This window comes from Macaca mulatta, chromosome 9, assembly GCF_049350105.2.
Source record: "Macaca mulatta isolate MMU2019108-1 chromosome 9, T2T-MMU8v2.0, whole genome shotgun sequence".
NCBI lineage: Eukaryota > Metazoa > Chordata > Mammalia > Primates > Cercopithecidae > Macaca > Macaca mulatta.
The window spans coordinates 44,991,473-45,005,356 of NC_133414.1; positions in this window are offsets into that span (position 1 = coordinate 44,991,473).

Below are 13,884 nucleotides of genomic sequence, written 5' to 3' on the forward strand. Positions count from 1 at the left end.
CCTCAAGAAGCCTTTCGCTAAGACAGTTCTTGTGGAATTGGCAAAGTGATATTTGGAAGCCCATAGAGGGCTATGCTGAAAAAGGAAATATCCTCAGATGAAATCTAGAAAGAATCTTTCTGAGAAACTGCTTAGTGTTCTGTTAATTCATCTCACAGAGTTACATGTGTATTTCTTGGATCTCTTTGCTAGCCTGATTTCTGTGGAATCTGAGAACAGATATTTCGGATCCCTTTGAAAACTATAGGGCCAAAGGAAATATCCTCCGATAACAAAGAGAAAGAAGCTTTCTGAGAAACTTCTTTGTGTTCTGTGAAATCATCTCACAGAGTTACAGCTTTCCCCTCAAGAAGCCTTTCGCTAAGACAGTTCTTGTGGAATTGGCAAAGTGATATTTGGAAGCCCATAGAGGGCTATGGTGAAAAAGGAAATATCCTCACAGGAAATCTGGAAAGAAGCTTTCTGAGAAACTGCTTAGTGTTCTGTTAATTCATCTCACAGAGTTACATGTGTATTTCGTGGATCTCTTTGCTAGCCTTATTTCTGTGGAATCTGAGAACAGATATTTCAGATCCCTTTGAAAACTATAGGGCCAAAGGAAATATCCTCCGATAACAAAGAGAAAGAAGCTTTCTGAGAAACTTCTTTGTGTTCTGTGAAATCATCTCACAGAGTTACAGCTTTCCGCTCAGGAAGCCTTTCGCTAAGACAGTTCTTGTGGAATTGGCAAAGTGATATTTGGAAGCCCATAGAGGGCTATGGTGAAAAAGGAAATATCCTCAGATGAAATCTGGAAAGAAGCTTTCTGAGAAACTGCTTAGTGTTCTGTTAATTCATCTCACAGAGTTACATGTGTATTTCGTGGATCTCTTTGCTAGCCTTATTTCTGTGGAATCTGAGAACAGATATTTCGGATCGCTCTGAAGACTATAGGGCCAAAGGAAATATCCTCCCATAACAAACAGAAAGAAGCTTTCTGAGAAACTTCTTTGTGTTCTGTGAAATCATCTCACAGAGTTACAGCTTTCCCCTCAAGAAGCCTTTCGCTAAGACAGTTCTTGTGGAATTGGCAAAGTGATATTTGGAAGCCCATAGAGGGCTATGGTGAAAACGGAAATATCCTCAGATGAAATCTGGAAAGAAGCTTTCTGAGAAACTGCTTAGTGTTCTGTTAATTCATCTCACAGAGTTACATGTGTATTTCGTGGATCTCTTTGCTAGCCTTATTTCTGTGGAATCTGAGAACAGATATTTCGGATCGCTCTGAAGACTATAGGGCCAAAGGAAATAACCTCCGATAACAAAGAGAAAGAAGCTTTCTGAGAAACTTCTTCGTTTTCTGTGAAATCATCTCACAGAGTTACAGCTTTCCCCTCAAGAAGCCTTTCGCTAAGACAGTTCTTGTGGAATTGGCAAAGTGATATTTGGAAGCCCATAGAGGGCTATGGTGAAAAAGGAAATATCCTCAGATGAAATCTGGAAAGAAGCTTTCTGAGAAACTGCTTAGTGTTCTGTTAATTCATCTCACAGAGTTACATGTGTATTTCGTGGATCTCTTTGCTAGCCTGATTTCTGTGGAATCTGAGAACAGATATTTCGGATCCCTTTGAAGAGTATAGGGCCAATGGAAATATCCTCCCATAACAAAGAGAAAGAAGCTTTCTGAGAAACTTCTTTGTGTTCTGTGAAATCATCTCACAGAGTTACAGCTTTCCCCTCAAGAAGCCTTTCGCTAAGACAGTTCTTGTGGAATTGGCAAAGTGATATTTGGAAGCCCATAGAGGGCTGTAGTGAAAAAGGAAATATCCTAAATTGAAACCTGGAAAGAAGCTTTCTGAGAAACTGCTTAGTGTTCTGTTAATTCATCTCACAGAGTTACATGTGTACTTCGTGGATCTCTTTGCTAGCCTTATTTCTGTGGAATCTGAGAACAGATATTTCCGATCCCTTTGAAGACTATAGGGCTAAAGGAAATATCCTCCCATAACAAAGAGAAAGAAGCTTTCTGAGAAACTTCTTTGTGTTCTGTGAAATCATCTCACAGAGTTACAGCTTTCCCCTCAAGAAGCCTTTCGCTAAGACAGTTCTTGTGGAATTGGCAAAGTGATATTTGGAAGCCCATAGAGGGCTATGGTGAAAAAGGAAATATCCTCACAGGAAATCTGGAAGGAAGCTTTCTGATAAACTGCTTAGTGTTCTGTTAATTCATCTCACAGAGTTACATGTGTATTTCGTGGATCTCCTTGCTAGCCTTATTTCTGTGGTATCTGAGAACAGATATTTCAGATCCCTTTGAAAACTATAGGGCCAAAGGAAATATCCTCCGATAACAAAGAGAAAGAAGCTTTCTGAGAAACTTCTTTGTGTTCTGTGAAATCATCTCACAGAGTTACAGCTTTCCGCTCAGGAAGCCTTTCGCTAAGACAGTTCTTGTGGAATTGGCAAAGTGATATTTGGAAGCCCATAGAGGGCTATGGTGAAAAAGGAAATATCCTCAGATGAAATCTGGAAAGAAGCTTTCTGAGAAACTGCTTAGTGTTCTGTTAATTCATCTCACAGAGTTACATGTGTATTTCGTGGATCTCTTTGCTAGCCTTATTTCTGTGGAATCTGAGAACAGATATTTCGGATCGCTCTGAAGACTATAGGGCCAAAGGAAATATCCTCCGATAACAAAGAGAAAGAAGCTTTCTGAGAAACTTCATCGTTTTCTGTGAAATCATCTCACAGAGTTACAGCTTTCCCCTCAAGAAGCCTTTCGCTAAGACAGTTCTTGTGGAATTGGCAAAGTGATATTTGGAAGCCCATAGAGGGCTATGGTGGAAAAGGAAATATCCTCAGATGAAATCTGGAAAGAAGCTTTCTGAGAAACTGCTTAGTGTTCTGTTAATTCATCTCACAGAGTTACATGTGTATTTCGTGTATCTCTTTGCTAGCCTGATTTCTGTGGAATCTGAGAACAGATATTTCGGATCCCTTTGAAGAGTATAGGGCCAAAGGAAATATCCTCCCATAACAAAGAGAAAGAAGCTTTCTGAGAAACTTCTTTGTGTTCTGTGAAATCATCTCACAGAGTTACAGCTTTCCCCTCAAGAAGCCTTTCGCTAAGACAGTTCTTGTGGAATTGGCAAAGTGATATTTGGAAGCCCATAGAGGGCTATGGTGAAAACGGAAATATCCTCAGATGAAATCTGGAAAGAAGCTTTCTGAGAAACTGCTTAGTGTTCTGTTAATTCATCTCACAGAGTTACATGTGTATTTCGTGGATCTCTTTGCTAGCCTTATTTCTGTGGAATCTGAGAACAGATATTTCGGATCGCTCTGAAGACTATAGGGCCAAAGGAAATATCCTCCGATAACAAAGAGAAAGAAGCTTTCTGAGAAACTTCTTCGTTTTCTGTGAAATCATCTCACAGAGTTACAGCTTTCCCCTCAAGAAGCCTTTCGCTAAGACAGTTCTTGTGGAATTGGCAAAGTGATATTTGGAAGCCCATAGAGGGCTATGGTGAAAAAGGAAATATCCTCAGATGAAATCTGGAAAGAAGCTTTCTGAGAAACTGCTTAGTGTTCTGTTAATTCATCTCACAGAGTTACATGTGTATTTCGTGGATCTCTTTGCTAGCCTTATTTCTGTGGAATCTGAGAACAGATATTTCGGATCCCTTTGAAGAGTATAGGGCCAATGGAAATATCCTCCCATAACAAAGAGAAAGAAGCTTTCTGAGAAACTTCTTTGTGTTCTGTGAAATCATCTCACAGAGTTACAGCTTTCCCCTCAAGAAGCCTTTCGCTAAGAAAGTTCTTGTGGAATTGGCAAAGTGATATTTGGAAGCCCATAGAGGGCTGTAGTGAAAAAGGAAATATCCTAAGTTGAAACCTGGAAAGAAGCTTTCTGAGAAACTGCTTAGTGTTCTGTTAATTCATCTCACAGAGTTACATGTGTACTTCGTGGATCTCTTTGCTAGCCTTATTTCTGTGGAATCTCAGAACAGATATTTCCGATCCCTTTGAAGACTATAGGGCTAAAGGAAATATCCTCCCATAAAAAAGAGAAAGAAGCTTTCCGAGAAACTTCTTTGTCTTCTGTGAAATCATCTCACAGAGTTACAGCTTTCCCCTCAAGAAGCCTTTCGCTAAGACAGTTCTTGTGGAATTGGCAAAGTGATATTTGGAAGCCCATAGAGGGCTGTGGTGAAAAAGGAAATATCCTCACAGGAAATCTGCAAGGAAGCTTTCTGATAAACTGCTTAGTGTTCTGTTAATTCATCTCACAGAGTTACATGTGTATTTCGTGGATCTCCTTGCTAGCCTTATTTCTGTGGTATCTGAGAACAGATATTTCAGATCCCTTTGAAAACTATAGGGCCAAAGGAAATATCCTCCGATAACAAAGAGAAAGAAGCTTTCTGAGAAACTTCTTTGTGTTCTGTGAAATCATCTCACAGAGTTACAGCTTTCCGCTCAGGAAGCCTTTCGCTAAGACAGTTCTTGTGGAATTGGCAAAGTGATATTTGGAAGCCCATAGAGGGCTATGGTGAAAAAGGAAATATCCTCAGATGAAATCTGGAAAGAAGCTTTCTGAGAAACTGCTTAGTGTTCTGTTATTTCATCTCACAGAGTTACATGTGTATTTCGTGGATCTCTTTGCTAGCCTTATTTCTGTGGAATCTGAGAACAGATATTTCGGATCGCTCTGAAGACTATAGGGCCAAAGGAAATATCCTCCCAAAACAAAGAGAAAGAAGCTTTCTGAGAAACTTCTTTGTGTTCTGTGAAATCATCTCACAGAGTTACAGCTTTCCGCTCAAGAAGCCTTTCGCTAACACAGTTCTTGTGGAATTGGCAAAGTGATATTTGGAAGCCCATAGAGGGCTATGGTGAGAAAGGAAATAACCTCAGATGAAATCTGGAAAGAATCTTTCTGAGAAACTGGTTAGTGTTCTGCTAATTCATCTCAGAGAGTTACATGTGTGTTTCGTGGATCTCTTTGCTAGCCTTATTTCTGTGGAATCTGAGAACAGATATTTCGGATCCCTTTGAAAACTATAGGGCCAAAGGAAATATCCTCCGATAACAAAGAGAAAGAAGCTTTCTGAGAATCTTCTTTGTGTTCTGTGAAATCATCTCACAGAGTTACAGCTTTCCCCTCAAGAAGCCTTTCGCTGAGACAGTTCTTGTGGAATTGGCAAAGTGATATTTGGAAGCCCATAGAGGGCTATGGTGAAAAAGGAAATATCCTCACAGGAAATCTGGAAAGAAGCTTTCTGAGAAACTGCTTAGTGTTCTGTTAATTCATCTCACAGAGTTACATGTGTATTTCGTGGATCTCTTTGCTAGCCTTATTTCTGTGGAATCTGAGAACAGATATATCGGATCCCTTTGAAAACTATAGGGCCAAAGGAAATATCCTCCGATAACAAAGAGAAAGAAGCTTTCTGAGAAACTTCTTTGTGTTCTGTGAAATCATCTCACAGAGTTACAGCTTTCCGCTCAGGAAACCTTTCGCTAAGACAGTTCTTGTGGAATTGGCAAAGTGATATTTGGAAGCCCATAGAGGGCTATGGTGAAAAAGGAAATATCCTCAGATGAAATCTGGAAAGAAGCTTTCTGAGAAACTGCTTAGTGTTCTGTTAATTCATCTCACAGAGTTACATGTGTATTTCGTGGATCTCTTTGCTAGCCTTATTTCTGTGGAATCTGAGAACAGATATTTCGGATTGCTCTGAAGACTATAGGGCCAAAGGAAATATCCTCCGATAACAAAGAGAAAGAAGCTTTCTGAGAAACTTCATCGTTTTCTGTGAAATCATCTCACAGAGTTACAGCTTTCCCCTCAAGAAGCCTTTCGCTAAGACAGTTCTTGTGGAATTGGCAAAGTGATATTTGGAAGCCCATAGAGGGCTATGGTGGAAAAGGAAATATCCTCAGATGAAATCTGGAAAGAAGCTTTCTGAGAAACTGCTTAGTGTTCTGTTAATTCATCTCACAGAGTTACATGTGTATTTCGTGTATCTCTTTGCTAGCCTGATTTCTGTGGAATCTGAGAACAGATATTTCGGATCCCTTTGAAGAGTATAGGGCCAAAGGAAATATCCTCCCATAACAAAGAGAAAGAAGCTTTCTGAGAAACTTCTTTGTGTTCTGTGAAATCATCTCACAGAGTTACAGCTTTCCCCTCAAGAAGCCTTTCGCTAAGACAGTTCTTGTGGAATTGGCAAAGTGATATTTGGAAGCCCATAGAGGGCTATGGTGAAAACGGAAATATCCTCAGATGAAATCTGGAAAGAAGCTTTCTGAGAAACTGCTTAGTGTTCTGTTAATTCATCTCACAGAGTTACATGTGTATTTCGTGGATCTCTTTGCTAGCCTTATTTCTGTGGAATCTGAGAACAGATATTTCGGATCGCTCTGAAGACTATAGGGCCAAAGGAAATATCCTCCGATAACAAAGAGAAAGAAGCTTTCTGAGAAACTTCTTCGTTTTCTGTGAAATCATCTCACAGAGTTACAGCTTTCCCCTCAAGAAGCCTTTCGCTAAGACAGTTCTTGTGGAATTGGCAAAGTGATATTTGGAAGCCCATAGAGGGCTATGGTGGAAAAGGAAATATCCTCAGATGAAATCTGGAAAGAAGCTTTCTGAGAAACTGCTTAGTGTTCTGTTAATTCATCTCACAGAGTTACATGTGTATTTCGTGGATCTCTTTGCTAGCCTTATTTCTGTGGAATCTGAGAACAGATATTTCGGATCCCTTTGAAGAGTATAGGGCCAATGGAAATATCCTCCCATAACAAAGAGAAAGAAGCTTTCTGAGAAACTTCTTTGTGTTCTGTGAAATCATCTCACAGAGTTATAGCTTTCCGCTCAGGAAGCCTTTCGCTAAGACAGTTCTTGTGGAATTGGCAAAGTGATATTTGGAAGCCCATAGAGGGCTATGGTGAAAAAGGAAATATCCTAAGATGAAATCTGGAAAGAAGCTTTCTGAGAAACTGCTTAGTGTTCTGTTAATTCATCTCACAGAGTTACATGTTTGTTTCGTGGATCTCTTTGCTAGCCTTATTTCTGTGGAATCTGAGAACAGATATTTCGGTTCGCTCTGAAGACTATAGGGCCAAAGGAAATATCCTCCCATAACAAACAGAAAGAAGCTTTCTGAGAAACTTCTTTGTGTTCTGTGAAATCATCTCACAGAGTTACAGCTTTCCCCTTAAGAAGCCTTTCGCTAAGACAGTTCTTGTGGAATTGGCAAAGTGATATTTGGAAGCCCATAGAGGGCTATGGTGAAAACGGAAATATCCTCAGATGAAATCTGGAAAGAAGCTTTCTGAGAAACTGCTTAGTGTTCTGTTAATTCATCTCACAGAGTTACATGTGTATTTCGTGGATCTCTTTGCTAGCCTTATTTCTGTGGAATCTGAGAACAGATATTTCGGATCCCTTTGAAGAGTATAGGGCCAAAGGAAATATCCTCCCATAACAAAGAGAAAGAAGCTTTCTGAGAAACTTCTTTGTGTTCTGTGAAATCATCTCACAGAGTTACATCTTTCCCCTCAAGAAGCCTTTCGCTAAGACAGTTCTTGTGGAATTGGCAAAGTGATATTTGGAAGCCCATAGAGGGCTATGGTGAAAAAGGAAATATCCTCACAGGAAATCTGGAAAGAAGCTTTCTGAGAAACTGCTTAGTGTTCTGTTAATTCATCTCACAGAGTTACATGTGTATTTCGTGGATCTCTTTGCTAGCCTTATTTCTGTGGAATCTGAGAACAGATATTTCGGATCCCTTTGAAAACTATAGGGCCAAAGGAAATATCCTCCGATAACAAAGAGAAAGAAGCTTTCTGAGAAACTTCTTTGTGTTCTGTGAAATCATCTCACAGAGTTATAGCTTTCCCCTTAAGAAGCCTTTCGCTAAGACAGTTCTTGTGGAATTGGCAAAGTGATATTTGGAAGCCCAAAGAGGGCTATGGTGAAAACGGAAATATCCTCAGATGAAATCTGGAAAGAAGCTTTCTGAGAAACTGCTTAGTGTTCTGTTAATTCATCTCACAGAGTTACATGTGTATTTCGTGGATCTCTTTGCTAGCCTTATTTCTGTGGAATCTGAGAACAGATATTTCGGATCCCTTTGAAGAGTATAGGGCCAAAGGAAATATCCTCCCATAACAAAGAGAAAGAAGCTTTCTGAGAAACTTCTTTGTGTTCTGTGAAATCATCTCACAGAGTTACAGCTTTCCCCTCAAGAAGCCTTTTGCTAAGACAGTTCTTGTGGAATTGGCAAAGTGATATTTGGAAGCCCATAGAGGGCTATGGTGAAAAAGGAAATATCCTCACAGGAAATCTGGAAAGAAGCTTTCTGAGAAACTGCTTAGTGTTCTGTTAATTCATCTCACAGAGTTACATGTGTATTTCGTGGATCTCTTTGCTAGCCTTATTTCTGTGGAATCTGAGAACAGATATTTCGGATCCCTTTGAAAACTATAGGGCCAAAGGAAATATCCTCCGATAACAAAGAGAAAGAAGCTTTCTGAGAAACTTCTTTGTGTTCTGTGAAATCATCTCACAGAGTTATAGCTTTCCGCTCAGGAAGCCTTTCGCTAAGACAGTTCTTGTGGAATTGGCAAAGTGATATTTGGAAGCCCATAGAGAGCTATGGTGAAAAAGGAAATATTCTCAGATGAAATCTGGAAAGAAGCTTTCTGAGAAACTGCTTAGTGTTCTGTTAATTCATCTCACAGAGTTACATGTGTATTTCGTGGATCTCTTTGCTAGCCTTATTTCTGTGGAATCTGAGAACAGATATTTCGGATCGCTCTGAAGACTATAGGGCCAAAGGAAATATCCTCCCATAACAATCAGAAAGAAGCTTTCTGAGAAACTTCTTTGTTTTCTGTGAAATCATCTCACAGAGTTACAGCTTTCTCCTCAAGAAGCCTTTCGCTAAGACAGTTCTTGTGGAATTGGCAAAGTGATATTTGGAAGCCCATAGAAGGCTATGGTGAAAAAGGAAATATCCTCAGATGAAATCTGGAAAGAAGCTTTCTGAGAAACTGCTTAGTGTTCTGTTAATTCATCTCACAGAGTTACATGTGTATTTCGTGGATCTCCTTGCTAGCCTTATTTCTGTGGAGTCTGAGAACAGATATCTCGGATCCCATTGGAGACTATAGGGCCAAAGGAAATATCCTCCGATAACAAAGAGAAAGAAGCTTTCTGAGAAACTTCTTTGTGTTCTGTGAAATCATCTCACAGAGTTAGAGCTTTCCCCTCAAGAAGCCTTTCGCTAAGACAGTTCTTGTGGAATTGGCAAAGTGATATTTGGAAGCCCATAGAGGGCTTTGGTGAAAAAGGAAATATCCTCACAGGAAATCTGGAAAGAAGCTTTCTGAGAAACTGCTTAGTGTTCTGTTAATTCATCTCACAGAGTTACATGTGTATTTCGTGGATCTCTTTGCTAGCCTTATTTCTGTGGAATCTGAGAACAGATATTTCGGATCGCTCTGAAGACTATAGGGCCAAAGGAAATATCCTCCCATAACAATCAGAAAGAAGCTTTCTGAGAAACTTCTTCGTTTTCTGTGAAATCATCTCACAGAGTTACAGCTTTCCCCTCAAGAAGCCTTTCGCTAAGACAGTTCTTGTGGAATTGGCAAAGTGATATTTGGAAGCTCATAGAGGGCTATGGTGAAAAAGGAAATATCCTCACAGGAAATCTGGAAAGAAGCTTTCTGAGAAACTGCTTAGTGTTCTGTTAATTCATCTCACAGAGTTACATGTGTATTTCGTGGATCTCTTTGCTAGCCTTATTTCTGTGGAATCTGAGAACAGATATTTCGGATCCCTTTGAAGAGTATAGGGCCAAAGGAAATATCCTCCCACAACAAACAGAAAGAAGCTTTCTGAGAAACTTCTTTGTGTTCTGTGAAATCGTCTCACAGAGTTACAGCTTTCCGCTCAAGAAGCCTTTCGCTAAGACAGTTCTTGTGGAATTGGCAAAGTGATATTTGGAAGCCCATAGAGGGCTGTGGTGAAAAAGGAAATTTCCTCAGATGAAATCTGGAAAGAAGCTTTCTGAGAAACTGCTTAGTGTTCTGTTAATTCATCTCACAGAGTTACATGTGTATTTCGTGGATCTCTTTGCTAGCCTTATTTCTGTGGAATCTGAGAACAGATATTTCCGATCCCTTTGAAGACTATAGGGCCAAAGGAAATATCCTCCCATAACAAAGAGAAAGAAGCTTTCTGAGAAACTTCTTTGTGTTCTGTGAAATCATCTCACAGAGTTACAGCTTTCCCCTCAAGAAGCCTTTCGCTAAGACAGTTCTTGTGGAATTGGCAAAGTGATATTTGGAAGCCCATAGAGGGCTATGGTGAAAAAGGAAATATCGTCAGATGAAATCTGGAAAGAAGTTTTCTGAGAAACTGCTTAGTGTTCTGTTAATTCATCTCACAGAGTTACATGTGTTTTTCGTGGATCTCTTTGCTAGCCTTATTTCTGTGGAATCTGAGAACAGATATTTCGGATCCCTTTGAAGAGTATAGGGCAAAAGGAAATATCCTCCCATAACAAAGACAAAGAAACTTTCTGAGAAACTTCTTTGTGTTCTGTGAAATCATCTCACAGTGTTAGAGCTTTCCGACCTAGAAGCCTTTCGCTAAGACAGTTCTTGTGGAATTGGCAAAGTGATATTTGGAAGCCCATAGAGGGCTGTGGTGAAAATGGAAATATCCTCAGATGAAATCTTGAAAGAAGCTTTCTGAGAAACTTCTTAGTGTTCTGTTAATTCATCTCACAGAGTTACATGTGTATTTCGTGGATCTCTTTGCTAGCCTTATTTCTGTGGAATCTGAGAACAGATATTTCCGATGCCTTTGAAGACTATAGGGCCAAAGGAAATATCCTCCCATAACAAAGAGAAAGAAGCTTTCTGAGAAACTTCTTTGTGTTCTGTGAAATCATCTCACAGTGTTAGAGCTTTCCGCCCTAGAAGCCTTTCGCTAAGACAGTTCTTGTGGAATTGGCAAAGTGATATTTGGAAGCCCATAGAGGGTTGTGGTGAAAAAGGAAATATCCTCAGATGAATTCTGGAAAGAAGTTTCTGAGAAACTGCTTAGTGTTCTGTTAATTCATCTCACAGAGTTACATGTGTATTTCGTGGATCTCTTTGCTAGCCTTATTTCTGTGGAATCTGAGAACAGATATTTCCGATGCCTTTGAAGACTATAGGGCCAAAGGAAATATCCTCCCATAACAAAGAGAAAGAAGCTTTCTGAGAAACTTCTTTGTGTTCTGTGAAATCATCTCACAGAGTTACAGCTTTCCCCTCAAGAAGCCTTTCGCTAAGACAGTTCTTGTGGAATTGGCTAAGTGATATTTGGAAGCCCATAGAAGGCTATGGAGAAAAAAGGAAATATCCTCAGATGAAATCTGGAAAGAAGCTTTCTGAGAAACTGCTTAGTGTTCTGTTAATTCATCTCACAGAGTTACATGTGTATTTCGTGGATCTCCTTGCTAGCCTTATTTCTGTGGAGTCTGAGAACAGATATTTCGGATCCCATTGGAGACTATAGGGCCAAAGGAAATATCCTCCGATAACAAAGAGAAAGAAGCTTTCTGAGAAACTTCTTTGTGTTCTGTGAAATCATCTCACAGAGTTACAGCTTTCCCCTCAAGAAGCCTTTCGCTAAGACAGTTCTTGTGGAATTGGCAAAGTGATATTTGGAAGCCCATAGAGGGCTATGGTGAAAAAGGAAATATCCTCACAGGAAATCTGGAAAGAAGCTTTCTGAGAAACTGCTTAGTGTTCTGTTAATTCATCTCACAGAGTTACATGTGTATTTCGTGGATCTCTTTGCTAGCCTTATTTCTGTGGAATCTGAGAACAGATATTTCCGATCCCTTTGAAAACTATAGGGCCAAAGGAAATATCCTCTGATAACAAAGAGAAAGAAGCTTTCTGAGAAATTTCTTTGTGTTCTGTGAAATCATCTCACAGAGTTACAGCTTTCCGCTCAGGAAGCCTTTCGCTAAGACAGTTCTTGTGGAATTGGCAAAGTGATATTTGGAAGCCCATAGAGGGCTATGGTGAAAAAGGAAATATCCTCACAGGAAATCTGGAAAGAAGCTTTCTGAGAAACTGCTTAGTGTTCTGTTAATTCATCTCACAGAGTTACATGTGTATTTCGTGGATCTCTTTGCTAGCCTTATTTCTGTGGAATCTGAGAACAGATATTTCGGATCCCTTTGAAAACTATAGGGCCAAAGGAAATATCCTCCGATAACAAAGAGAAAGAAGCTTTCTGAGAAACTTCTTTGTGTTCTGTGAAATCATCTCACAGAGTTACAGCTTTCCGCTCAGGAAGCCTTTCGCTAAGACAGTTCTTGTGGAATTGGCAAAGTGATATTTGGAAGCCCATAGAGGGCAATGGTGAAGAAGGAAATATCCTCAGATGAAATCTGGAAAGAAGCTTTCTGAGAAACTACTTAGTGTTCTGTTAATTCATCTCACAGAGTTACATGTGTATTTCGTGGATCTCTTTGCTAGCCTTATTTCTGTGGAATCTGAGAACAGATATTTCGGATCGCTCTGAAGACTATAGGGCCAAAGGAAATATCCTCCCACAACAAACAGAAAGAAGCTTTCTGAGAAACTTGTTTGTGTTCTGTGAAATCATCTCACAGAGTTACAGCTTTCCCCTCAAGAAGCCTTTCGCTAAGACAGTTCTTGTGGAATTGGCAAAGTGATATTGGAAGCCCATAGAGGGCTATGGTGAAAAAGGAAATATCCTCACAGGAAATCTGGAAAGAAGCTTTCTGAGAAACTGCTTAGTGTTCTGTTAATTCATCTCACAGAGTTACATGTGTATTTCGTGGATCTCTTTGCTAGCCTTATTTCTGTGGAATCTGAGAACAGATATTTCGGATCCCTTTGAAAACTATAGGGCCAAAGGAAATATCCTCCGATAACAAAGAGAAAGAAGCTTTCTGAGAAACTTCTTTGTGTTCTGTGAAATCATCTCACAGAGTTACAGCTTTCCGCTCAGGAAGCCTTTCGCTAAGACAGTTCTTGTGGAATTGGCAAAGTGATATTTGGAAGCCCATAGAGGGCTATGGTGAAGAAGGAAATATCCTCAGATGAAATCTGGAAAGAAGCTTTCTGAGAAACTGCTTAGTGTTCTGTTAATTCATCTCACAGAGTTACATGTGTATTTCGTGGATCTCTTTGCTAGCCTTATTTCTGTGGAATCTGAGAACAGATATTTCGGATCGCTCTGAAGACTATAGGGCCAAAGGAAATATCCTCCCATAACAAACAGAAAGAAGCTTTCTGAGAAACTTCTTTGTTTTCTGTGAAATCATCTCACAGAGTTACAGCTTTCCCCTCAAGAAGCCTTTCGCTAAGACAGTTCTTGTGGAATTGGCAAAGTGATATTTGGAAGCCCATAGAGGGCTATGGTGAAAAAGGAAATATCCTCAGATGAAATCTGTAAGAAGCTTTCTGAGAAACTGCTTAGTGTTCTGTTAATTCATCTCACAGAGTTACATGTGTATTTCGTGGATCTCCTTGTTAGCCTTATTTCTGTGGAGTCTGAGAACAGATATTTCGGATTCCATTGGAGACTATAGGGCCAAAGGAAATATCCTCCGATAACAAAGAGAAAGAAGCTTTCTGAGAAACTTCTTTGTGTTCTGTGAAATCATCTCACAGAGTTACAGCTTTCCCCTCAAGAAGCCTTTCGCTAAGACAGTTCTTGTTGAATTGGCAAAGTGATATTTGGAAGCCCATAGAGGGCTATGGTGAAAAAGGAAATATCCTCAGATGAAATCTGGAAAGAAGTTTTCTGAGAAACTGCTTAGTGTTCTGTTAATTCATCTCACAGAGTTACAT